The sequence below is a fragment of the Pinus tabuliformis genome, chromosome 9 (genome assembly GCF_031772625.1).
Source record: "Pinus tabuliformis cultivar Carrire ecotype Pingquan chromosome 9, CPIR1, whole genome shotgun sequence".
Taxonomy (NCBI): Eukaryota; Viridiplantae; Streptophyta; class Pinopsida; order Pinales; family Pinaceae; genus Pinus; species Pinus tabuliformis.
The window spans coordinates 1,904,330,845-1,904,343,756 of NC_142307.1; the positions used below are offsets into that span (position 1 = coordinate 1,904,330,845).

Below are 12,912 nucleotides of genomic sequence, written 5' to 3' on the forward strand. Positions count from 1 at the left end.
ACTCAGTAATGAATCCTCCTATAATATGATCGAGCCAATGATCAACGGCACACGTGATCTTATCCTCTGATGCTTCCAACCTTCACACTAACTCTGGGGTCCACACAATAGGACCGTCAAGTTTCCACCTTCCTTGGCTATCTGCTAGCTTCGCGATCCACTCGTATAGCTCAGTAGGGAAGGACGCGAAGAAGATTTTGTGGATCTTCGTGTACAAGTAGCAGTCTAACCACTCTTCTTTTGACAGTCATGGGTTCCTGTTCTCCTGTGCTGCGAACTCGTGAATTCTTCTGTCCAACCAACCTTCAATTTCCTTCTTAGTTGGATTCCAATGATACGACATCAGACATCTCTATGCAGATTCTGGTCCCGGCAACAGAACCATTTATTGGCTTGAAGGGGCCTAACCCAGGTTCAGATTTGTTGGACACCTAATCCTAAAGGGTTAGTGTGGAAGCCGAAAAGACTAAGTAGTCCAAGAGACCTTGGGATCTGAAACCCAAGAGTCACAACATTGTATTATAAATGTACATCTCCTGTTAATAAAAAAATGTACTCACTGATTTATCTTTCATATCTGTCTTGCTATCCATGTGAGTTTAACATGGTATCAGAGCCACTTGTTTTTCTGTGGCTTGTTATGTGCATGTCAGTCCTGCACCTCTGCCCATAATTCTGTGTCTGAGCTGCCTTGAATAGCGCTGATGTGGTCTTCATTATCTCTGTGCCACTGTGTATTCTCTTCGGTTTTTTGATAACGCTCAGAAAACGCTTCTGCGCCACTGTGTATTCTCTTCGGTTTTTTGATACCATTGTGGTTTGAAGGCTAGTTTCGGAAATTTCTGGTCCGTGTTTGCGTTAAGCTTTCGAGGAGAAATCATGGCGGAAGCTGGTGAAGTTGAGAACTTTGCGTTCCAGGCTGAGATCAACGAATTGTTTGTCTTGTCTGGGATAATGTGAATAAACAGTTCCGGTTGTGCATCCAGCTTACTCTCAAACCGGATCTTGTCCAAAGCTTTTGATGGGTTGCAGTGTCAGTGTTCTGATCCTTGTAACCTTCAGCTGAGCGAATGATATTTTTCCGTTTCTGGAAAAATATTTAACGGAAATTCGAGGCTCAGCTGCCTGCAACAGCTAGGCTCCGTTCCCAGTGGAAACAACGTACAGGTGGCATACCTCCTCTAGTCCAGATTCTGGAGATTGGATCTTCAAAAGCAAAAGAGGACTCTGCAACTGTTATTGGGAATCTTTGTAATCACAGTGAAGATATTCGTGCATGTGTTGAAAGTGCAGATGTTGTGCCTGCACTGATTTGGTTGCTGAAATTCTGGGAGGACACCCGTTTCCCAAAACCATCCCCAGTGTCGACTTGCTAATGGATGCAGCATAGCTTGACATGTCTATGTATAGGTAAATGCTATAGTGTTTACAACTTTTGTTTCAACCGCAGAGGGAAGTATTGGGAGGACGTCATTACTCTCTGAGACTCACTACTCTTCCGTTTTCTCGAAGAATCGATGGGAGACTCTCTACTCTTCTGTTTATTTCGGGGCCTAAGTCTCTCCAACTGTCAGTGATATCATGTGAGTCGTCTTCATTTCATTTCGGAGAAGTGAAGTAACTCTCGGGCGTTTCGTGTTTATTCCTGCAGTTGTCCTTCATCCCAGAATGTCCTTGACCCGAATGGTAGCCATAAGCTTTCGTACAATGCTTCATTCCATTCCTTTCTGTTACTTCTAGACCTAAAATACTATATAGAATATCCTGTGGGTCTTTCTCATTTCGTTGGATCTGGAGAAGTGGAGTAGAAGAAAGTTGATTTCGCTCGTGGTTCGATTTTCCTCATGCCGAGGCTCGGCTCTGGTGACCAGAGAGATATCCAATGAGAATCTGTTTTTGATTGTAACGCCCAAAACAGTAAGCTGTTGTGGGACATTTCATTTCAACCATCAATTTTCGGTGAAGAATTCAGTGAAGGAGATTTGAAGAAGATAAGAGGCAGTGGAGTTGAGTGTTGACTGAGGGGACGAGATTCTGGTTACACTTGCTGCATTAATTTCAACTGCTTCTCTGCATAATCGGACCTGTGCATCTTAAGATATATTTGAACATTCAGAGCATACAATTCTAGTGTTCCTCCTGAGTGAGTGTGTCTCAGAGCCTCATTGTAATCTTGTTCATGAACGTAGATGGTTCCAGCAATCAGCTTCAAAACAGGATTGTTGCTTATGACAGTATCACTGAGCCATTCTTTGAGACTGGAAAGAGCAGTTTCCTTGTATTTAGGTCCAGCCATGTACATTGCCAAGAGCTTCACGGCCTGTAAAGGGGTTGCTGCCGAATCATTAATCTCGGAGATAACGAGCTGGTAACTGCCGATGGCAATGTAAGATTTGTAAACGAGGCAATCCCTTTCGATGGATTCCTCTTCCGTGAGGCCATGGACATCGCTCTCGTTAATGGCTGCCTGGTAGGCTCCTAGGTAGAAATTGTTCCGGAGGGAGAATAAGGCATCTGGCCCGCTCATTTTCACACTGTACCGATCGAGAGAATGGAACACACGGATACAGGACCTGCAATATCACGCTTTGAATTTTCGTGCTGGAATTACAAGAACCCGCTTTCGATTTTCGATCTCCAAATTTATAGTGCTTGCATTTTACAAACATTGGATTGATGGTTTGCGCAGAGACTGTTGTATTTGGAATCTCTCTATCACTCTTGGTCTCTGTATTCGTGCATGATATGTGTGTTGATAACTCCTGTCTCATTTCAATCATAACAGTTCTAAATTTCCAGCGATAAGGAAAAGATTCTTGACATAGTATTGTGAGTGGGTGCTGCTTATTCATTTGTTCATAGTTATGATCAGTTTTTAAAAGGTGTAATTTTGACAATGGAGAATATGGCTAAAATTACTGAAGTATTAGAATTCTTGAAAACTTTGATGCATTCTACTGATCATGACACAGTGAAAATCAGCAAGAACACTCTCTGTGATATCAAAACCTATCTGCAGTATACACAAGAAAAGGTAGAATTTTTGGAGCTTGAATCTGAGCTTCAGCAAGAAGAATTAAAACAAAGGAGACATCATTCTGAACCTGTTTTTGTTCAGAACAGTGAAATAAACTCCCATAAGCAGCAAGTTCATTCAAATCTAATGCCCAATAAAGCAGCAGTTGTACATGTAGATGCAGAAACTCAATCTGCACTTCCCAAGCCCATCATCAGACCTTGGGAACATCTTGTCCACAACAAGCACAGAATTGGTCTTGGATATGACAAGGACTTGTCCTTTCATATTCCAGACTATGCCAAGCCCATTCAGTTTCAGAGTGCTGGATTCATTCATGACAGTTCAGCTTCAGCTGTTTCAGATTCTGCCCCTCTTCCACAGCAACAACAACAACAACAACAACAACAGATTGAGAAATGCCAACACTGTGATCGAGTTGGCCATCTGAAAGATCATTGTTTTGATCTTCATCCATGTAAGCATTGTCATAAAACCAGCCATTCTTCACACAGATGCTTCAGAAACAAACGTCCTGCAAGAACAAAGATTCATCTTGGATGGATCGCTTCTTGGCAATGGGCATCAACAGCCAAGAAGATATTCCAAACACATGTCAGAACTTGTTCCAGAGTATTGAACAGTCTTGCAGTTGAGTTTTCTCCAACTTCTCACCTTGTACCTCACAGGGGGGGAAATGATGGTCATCTACAAGCTTCAAAGTCACATCAAGCGAGCCTGAGCCACAACCTGCCACACCAGTTTCAGAGTTGTAGCCAGAGATAAAGATGCCTGAACATGCCTTCAGTTGGCAATCTGGGACACTTCCTCTAGCAGAAGACTCCAGCTTCTTGCCAGTTTTGGAAGAGTTCCAGGAATTACAGAGTTGTTGGTCATCCTTAAACCATCACAGATTAAGAACATTTCCTCTAGCAAAAGACTCCAGCTTCTTGCCAGCTTTGGAAGAGTTCCAGGAATTGCATTAAGCATTCCAGAGTTGTTGGTCATCCCTAAACCATCACAGATTAAGAACACTTCCTCTAGCAGAAGACTCCAGCTTCTTGCCAGTTTTGGAAGAGTTCCGGGAACTGCACTAAGCGTTCCAGTGTTGGTGGTCATCCTTAAACCACCACCCTTTTTACCAACATTTCATAGAGCACATTCAGCCTAGTGCTGCCATGCATTTTTGCACATTTTGTATTACAGCTCTTTTCTTGGACTCATACATAACCCTTCGGATTAAGGGGGGAATGTTGGACACCTAATCCTAAAGGGTTAGTGTGGAAGCCGAAAAGACTAAGTAGTCCAAGAGACCTTGGGATCTGAAACCCAAGAGTCACAACATTGTATTATAAATGTACATCTCCTGTTAATAAAAAAATGTACTCACTGATTTATCTTTCATATCTGTCTTGCTATCCATGTGAGTTTAACAAGATTTATTTAGCCAAACAAATCCCTACACTACTGGCCCTTTTGGCATCAACCCGCAGAACACGGACTGAAGTCTCACCCAAAGAAGTATGGGGGGATGCTGGAACCAAGTTTCCGCACCCTTGAGATGTTTGTGGTGTCAATTTAGTCCAATTGTCTTTGCGCAGGTTACTTCGTGCACTGTTCTAACCTTCAATACCCTTGCGATCTATTACTATCACCTTTTGCGTAGCCCTAACCAGGGGTTGAGATGCTTTCATGCTGTTATGGCAGCAAACTGCATTATTTCCCCAAACTACACCGTGAATCTTACTTATCTTCTTACAGATGTTAGTCAACTTCATGTAAACAGATATTATATCTTGTATTCACTCAATCAATGTGATGCAAGAAAGTGTTCCCTCTGCGGACAAAGGCAACCCCTCTAGCCCTAGAATGGATCTAGTCACAGCAAGGACAAAACAACAATTGATTCCCTTAAATAGTCATCGTTGGAGGCCCACCTCAAACCAGTGGTTGATGAAGTTCTGTTGCGCTACTCTAGCTTCCGTTTCCTTCTCCTTAGAGAGTAATTGACCTGAAACAACACAAGGTAACGACAAAGCACATAACCAGGAAACAACAATGATCTATTTACTCACAAAGTCAAGAAGTCATGAGCTATCAAGTAAATTACATACAAGACATAGGAAATCATCATTGATTGTATTAATAATGAAACAAGAGTAAGCTTACAACCAGGTCTTGACGTCGCAAGCCTTCTCAGAGGGTCCAACTAGTGTGTTTCTCCAAGCATTCACTCTCAAAGATGGGTCTCCCAAATAGCAATATCTCTCTCTCTCTCTCTCATTCACAAGCTTTACACAAGATTAAGGGAACTCCACACCTTCTTGCAAACTATAAGGCAATCCCACACTTGTCACACTCACACCAACTACGTATCAAACTCAAAAACCGCAGCAGCACTATGCAACCAAAAGAACTCGCAGATGATAGAAATGGTGAGTGGTTTTATAAGATAAGGAGTCTCCATGAAATGAGGGAGAGGGAGCTTATCCTCAAGACAAGCAGCACGAAAGGCGGAACTATCATGCCAAAGGGAGGAGGGCGACCCAATCTGACCCAACAACTAGGTCCACAGACATCCAGAATGATGACTGTTGAAATGAATTCGCCCAATCTGGATCGTCGCGAGTTTATAACTAAGATTTAGCACTAACATCGCTAGTAGGTAATGTAATCAATCAAAACGTCGCGAAAGATACCAAATAGACTCGCGCCGGAGCATGAAATCTGATCGTCGCAGGAATCAGATGTACTCCCACGATGGAAGCGCGACTGTACTGATTATGACTGTTGTTCATCGCATGTATTTAGCTAATAGTCGCGACGAGGCAGAAAACTTAGGAAAAGTGGGTCAATTGGCAACATAAGAGAGCACTTGTTTAGTATGAGCATGTTTTACTGGATACATGACATAGTAAAGGGACTGGGGTGAAGGCAGACAAATTATTGTGTAACAGATGCCCCCTAAAGTATGAAGCCCGAGAACCTGGGCTGGAACACCTTCTGGAAGAACCTGCAGATGCAAGTACCACTGAGATCTCTGATAGTGAAATACATGTAGTCTAGGCATGGGCATAGCCATCCAAAAGACATACGAACTAGGTCTATGGTATGGACGCAGCCATCTAGCTAGTAAGACCATGATAATGATAAAGGTATGGTCACAGCCATCCATGAAGACTCAGGTATGGTCGCAGCCATCCATCAATGAGTCATGTAATCACGAACCAATCCACGCAGCCCAAACATGTGTAATCTTAGTTCGGGGTCTTGAAACCAACCAATCATAGTACAAATTCTAGCATGCGAATAGAGGTGCTGAAGTCGAGCATGATAGAAAGTCACTTGATTACCGGTCAATGAGGAAAATCGTTAACAAGCACGAGAGAAACCACCAATAATGCCAATGGCTCTCAAGGTACTGTCCAGTACAATCCACGAAGTGTGAAGAATGTGCTGAAGTCGAACACTCATGGAATCACCCAATCGATGACCAATGATGAAAGTCGATCGTCAGGTGCGAAGAACTTTCCATTGAGGCATGCAAGCTCCAAGGTATTGAAGGGGATCTCTAGATCAGCCTCCTAGATAATGAGTTGATGTCGACAAGAGATGATCCGTCGCAAGAGGGCCATAATGTTTCCCCCATCAACAACACGAGATAAGGAACAAGTGGTAGATGGAAAAATAGAGTATCAAAAGAGGAGGTAAGGATGTGAACTGCAGAAGGATTATACTCTTGAACATGTCGGTGACACGACTCCGGAGGGTGGAAGCATTCAAGTACCAAGGGATCGGAGGCTTGATGGAGAAAGCATAGATCAGATGGAATAAGTCTAGATGGCAACCCAAAAACCCTGGGAGGCCAAATGACGATGTATGGATATCCCAACCCGACAAGAAGCAAAAGTTTCGATGTTCAAGAGTGATTGGCTACCGCAAGTAATCAATGACAACTTCCAAATTTTCCCCCACCATTGCTAGCGAGTACCCCAATTATTTTTTAGAACAAACATATGCTTGTAATATAAGTTCGACCTTTAGCCGAATCCAACCTAGTAATAGTTTAACGAGCCCTAGGGAGGAGAAGTTCGAGTCTCGTCATGATGACGAGTCCAATGCCGTCAGGGTTTAACGAGTCTGACATAGGCAAAACTCGACGTCTTTTTCATGTTTAGAGAGTTTGAAAAGACACGAAAAATAAAACTCCAAGGGGGGTCCTTTTTCGTAGATTTGTGTCTCTCGAGCCCAAAAAAGTATAAAACAATACCCGAGAGAACCGCTTGACTGTGAAGTCAAGGAGTACTTTTCGTCATTAGTGACCCCGATCTGAAAATGTAGAAAAGCAATCAAAACCACGTTGTTTTGTAACCAATAATGAACCGGAAATGAAAAAAGCTTGGAAATCTTTTCGTGTTTATACGGTCGGAAAATAGCTTAAAGCCGACCGCCTTTTATTTCGTTTAACGAGTCAAAAGGAATAACTCGGCTATCTTTTCGTCTTTTAAGTCAGAAAAGAGTGTTAAAGAAGACTTTATGGATCAAGTACGTCATAACCTCGCCACCTGTAGCTCTACACAAAAACATGTCAAACGTAAAACCCATTCGACATAAATGATTAATATATGTGGAAATATAGTTAAAAAAAAACCCTTATTAACCATGCAATATAAAAAGGAGAAAACCCACATTTTAAAGTATAATTTTTTAATTTTTCAAAAAATTACTATAAAAGGTGGGGGGTAATTCATTTGTTTTTCCATTTGCACTATTCATTTTATCTTTGAGCGTTTGGAGCACCAACCTGAGCAAACTCCTCAAGCTTATTTCGGCCTCATCCATCCATAGTTCGTCTTGAAACCTTCGCCAAGTAAGTACATTTCTCCTTGCGCTGCATTTTAGTAGTTTTTTCACATAATTTGGTGCTAGGTAGGTGGTAGTTGGTGGATTTTTCAAATCCAAATCTGCCTCTTGGTCATCGCGGAAAAACCACTCGGGTCTGCGATGACTAAGTGTGATAACACGTAGCACCTCCGAGATCGTCACGAGCAGTGGGATGATGGCGGTAAAACACTTGATCACATTATTTTGGATTTTGTCTTTTATGATATTTTTTAAATTTTAATGCATATGTCCTAATATTCTATGGTACTTGCAGCCGTGGGACCAAAAAGGCCCGTGGGGCTAGCTCCAGAGGCACGGAGGGATTCGCAGGGCATTAGAGAGCTAGCCTTGGCTCCCCCGGTTGGTAGTTTAGTGGAGATGGTGGCCCAAAATCTTGAGGGCATGACGAAGGGGATTCCTGATTACAGAGGGATCGAGAAGGTCCCCATGGAATACCAGATACATACAGTAGGGGTGATACCTAGGGTACATCGACTTTTGAGGTGAGTCGCGCAAGCGGTGGTGTGCTACAGGGAGCATAACCCACCACAGTAGACGCCTAGGTTTTATTTCCTACTGATTTTTTGAGAGACATGTGTCTCGGATGTACAGAGAACACAGACTCTATTTGGACATATACACTTATTTTTTGAGCGCCTCAGTGCGCCACACGAGATATATATATATATATATATATATATCTATATATATATATATATATATATATATATATATATATATATATACATATTCCTATGGTTCATTATTGTGTTTTGGATGCTTCTATATGCTGTTTTGATTACATGTTGCGCAAATGTCTGTCTAATACATGGTTTTCTAATGCATCAGTTAACGTGTTTAATCTTCTTGGAATGTGTTGATATGTGATAAAATCAAAATCTCTTTCTAACAATTTAACACGTAAATACAACCTTAAAATCTGATGATCTCTGACGGAATAACGCCCATTAAGCTGGTGGACAATAAGCTGAGAATCCATATTCACAACCAATGTACGAATACCGAGGTTGATAGCCTTGGTCAGTAACTCAATAACAACACTATATTCAGCGACATTGTTTATGGTGCAACCTAGACAAACACCTTGAAGGTCTACTAACTCACCGTGAGGATCATAGATCACCCATGCCGCAGAAGAAAGATTCTGAGTACTGCGGCAAGCACCATCAGCGAAACCAACATAGGGTGTATCAGACATCTGCACACGAAGAAAAAAGACACAATAAGCGGCAATTACGCCTACACACCAAGCCAGACATGAAAACATGCACACAACACATCTGTTGAAAACACACGTATGTACAAATCAAAAATGCATGGGGTTCATGCATAATATTTTTTCAGATAAATCCCATTTCGGGGCTTATCTAGAGGGTTCCCTTCATAATCAACTAGATCATAGGCCCCTTTTTGAAAAACTCGTTTTACAATATACAGCCCATGCCACATAGGCTCGAATTTGCCTGCCCCCAGCTTATCATTTTCTTGATCATAAAGCAGGACTAAATCTCCTTCAACAAAAGAATGAGGATGGATAGTATGGTCGAAGTGAGTTTTCACTCTCTTCTTTTGTGCTTCAATAGCTAGAGAGGCTAGTCAACGAGTCTCGTCCAACTCTCTAGGTAGAGAAGATGTTATTCTACCGGAGTAGTGTTGGGGAGTAATTCAACAGCTAATTTCGGAGAAGGGATCTCACACTCAATGGGAAGGGTGGCCTCAAGACCGTAAACCAATTGGAACAGAGTGAACCTAGTGGCATCCTTTACTAAAGTTCGGTATGCCCCTAAGGTGAAGAACAACATCAAGTGCCAGTTGGACTTGTGCATGATGATGGTGCGATGAAGCATCGTAACTAGAACTTTATTGACAGATTCCACTTGGCCATTGGCCTGAGGATAGTACGGTGTTGAGCTATCATGCCGCAAGCCTAGCTGGGTTGTTAACTCAGTCATCATATGATTACGGAAATGTTTGTCGTGATCAGTGACGATATCCTGAGGGACTCTGAACCATGAATGACATGATTAAATAAAAATTGTGTTGTTGTGTGACCATCTTCAAACAGTGTAGGCATCGCCTCGGCCCATTTTGTGAAATAATCAACGACAACGATGATATAGCCATGCCCCCCGGCCGAGCGAGGGTTATAGGTCATATAATCAATGCCCCATTTGGCAAAAGGGTCAACAGTAACGACAGGGTGCAATGGAGCAAGGGGCGCGCGCATCTTCCGTTGGTAGATTTAGCACTCATGACAAGAGCGAACGGCAAGAATACAATCCTTGAAGATAGAGGGCCAAAAATAACCAGCACAAAGGATCTTCTGAGCGGTAGCATACCCGGACATATGACCACCACAGGCGCCAAAATGGCAGTCATTTAAAACTCTTTCAGCTTCCTCGAATGTTAAGCATCGGCAGAGAACAGAGTCAGCGCCGAGACGGTACAGGGTGTCCCCGATAATGCGCTAAGGTTGAGAATGATGTTGAATCCGTCGCTGAGCATCCTTGGACAAGTCGGGACAAAAAGAGGATGTTTGAAGATAGACAATAATATCGCCGTACCAAGGATCGAGGATGATGATCAGGAACAGAGTTTCATCCGGAATATGGTCCTCTAACCGGGAGGGCGTAGTAACAGATGGCAGAGAGCAAAGCAACTCAGCAAAGACAAGGGATTTCTTAGACTTGGCAGTGGTGAACTCCAAGTCAAACTCTTGGAGGATGACAATCCACTTTGAGTATTTTCCCCCCAGTAACTGACGTGACAGGATGTACGTCATTGGGTTGCAATCAGAAATCACCGTCGTGGTACGCAATAAAATATAGTGGCGGAAACGCTGGACGGCGCAAACAGCGGCCAAAGCCAACTTCTCGACATAGGCGTATCGAGTTTCCATATCTAGTAAATTGCGGCTGAGATAATAAACGACATGCTCAGTGTCATCATCATCATCTTGAACTAGAACCATGCCAATAGTGGTATCGGCAGCGGCTAAATACAGAGTGTAGTCACAGTGATAATCAAGGGGACGCAACAACAGAGCAAAAACAAGGAGGGCCTTGAGGTGCTCGAATGACTCTTGTGCAGCAGCATCCCAAAGAAAAGGGGTATCCCGCTTTAATAACCGCGTATAGCCTTTGGCCACTTCGGCATAATTCGGGATGAATTATCGTAAAAAAATCGCTTTACCCTGCAAACTCTGTAATTGCTGCAAAGAGGCACAGGGAGGGAGATTCAGGATGGCTTTGACTTTAAGGGGATCGAGATGGATACCCTCTCGGGAGACGATGAACCCGAGAAGTCTGCCTGATTCAACGCAGAAGACACACTTATGCGGATTAAGCTGGATACGATAATGTCGACAACGTTGAAAAATTTTGCAAAGGTGAGCTGGATGGTCCAGGCGCTTTGCTGAATGAGCGGAAGATCATCCAGGTAAGGCTGCACAATGTGTTGAATATCATGAAACGCATAAGACATTGCGCGTTGGAAGGTAGCACCGGCATTTTTTAAACCGAAGGGGAGCTTTTTATAAGCGAAAGTGCCCCACGGACAGATAAAGGCGGTCTTGTGTTGATCCGCAGGCGAAATATTAATCTGGTTATAACCAGAAAATCCATCCATAAATGAATATATCTCACTCCCGGCACACTCATCAATGAGCTAGTCAATGAAGGGTGTAGGGTAGTTATCTTTGGGACAGGCACGATTAATATCACAATAATCAACACATACCCTAATAGTGCCCTGCTTTTTAGTCACAGGAACAATATTAGAAACCCAATCTGTGAGTGGGATGGGGTAAATGAAGCCGGCTTTAAGAAGCATTTCAACTTCCACTTTAATAGTTGTGGACTTTCGGGGGTGCATAGGGCGTAGACGCTGTCGAACAGGTTTGGCACCCAGATATGTAGGCATCTCATGCACCACGATGCTAGGATCAATTTCGGGAATCTCTTCATAAGACCAAGCAAAGACGTCATGAAATTCGCGAAAAAGATCAATATAAAGCTGAATCTCTTCCGAAGTACAAGTTACTCCGACATGGATGTGCTCGACAATCCCTGGTTTAACAGAGATGTCGATTGGTTGAGTTTGTGTAATGTTTCCCATATTCCCTTCAGAAGACACTTGATGAACTTGGATGGGTGTCTGAAGGGGTTGAGATGGGAGACAAGGAGCAAACCGCTCGAGACAAGTAAGCATTTCCCGATGGGTAAGGAGAAACGAGGAACGGTGGTGATGATCAGACCAAGGGGATTCCTCGAAAGACATGGTCTCAATAATCGCTTCATCAGAAGGAAAAATTTCCCGTAAAGGGTCTGAAGAAGTGCCATCTCCAAACCAAGGGGATTGAACGTACGAGTCGAGAGCTCTACTCGAAGGAGTAGATTCAGAGGATGGAGCCGATGCAGACACAATTTCGGCATAGTTGAGCTCGGCAGGACTCAACGGCATCTCATCGCCCCAGGATTCTATCTAATCAGTAGGGAGAAGGACCCAAGGATCAGAGTGAACAAAAATCATATTAATGGGGGTGATGTTAGGGGGTGAGAGTGAAAAAACACCCATAAGGGCGGGATCTCTAAAGAGTCCAGCACCCACACTCTCACATGGAACCGAGGTATGCTCCACAAAAGGCACGTTGCCATCGAAGGAGGAAGAGGCGAAGAAGGACAACTGGTCTACTGTGACGATCTTCCCCTGGTGAGGAAAATGAATAATAAGAAATAGAGATGAAGCAACTGCTCACATGGCATATGTCCAGCTTCGTCCTAAAAGGAGGTTGTAAGTTAAATTGGCATCAACAACTTCAACATCCACTTCGACCGTCTTCCCTTCCAAAGTAATAGGCAAGCATTGGAGTATACCATAAGGACAAGACTCTCTCCCATCAAAGGCTTCTAAGGTCGTAGGAGACTGGCTCAGGGTCGAAGAACCAATAGCCTTCCAACAAGCAACAGACATGATGCAAGTAGAAGCGCCTT

General features: G+C 43.2%; 1 pseudogene; it reads right to left on the minus strand.

Moving 5' to 3' along the window:
- Positions 1–2,038: 2,038 nt before the first annotated feature.
- Positions 2,039–2,660, minus strand: LOC149156544 (coatomer subunit epsilon-1 pseudogene; annotated as a pseudogene).
- Positions 2,661–12,912: the final 10,252 nt, after the last annotated feature.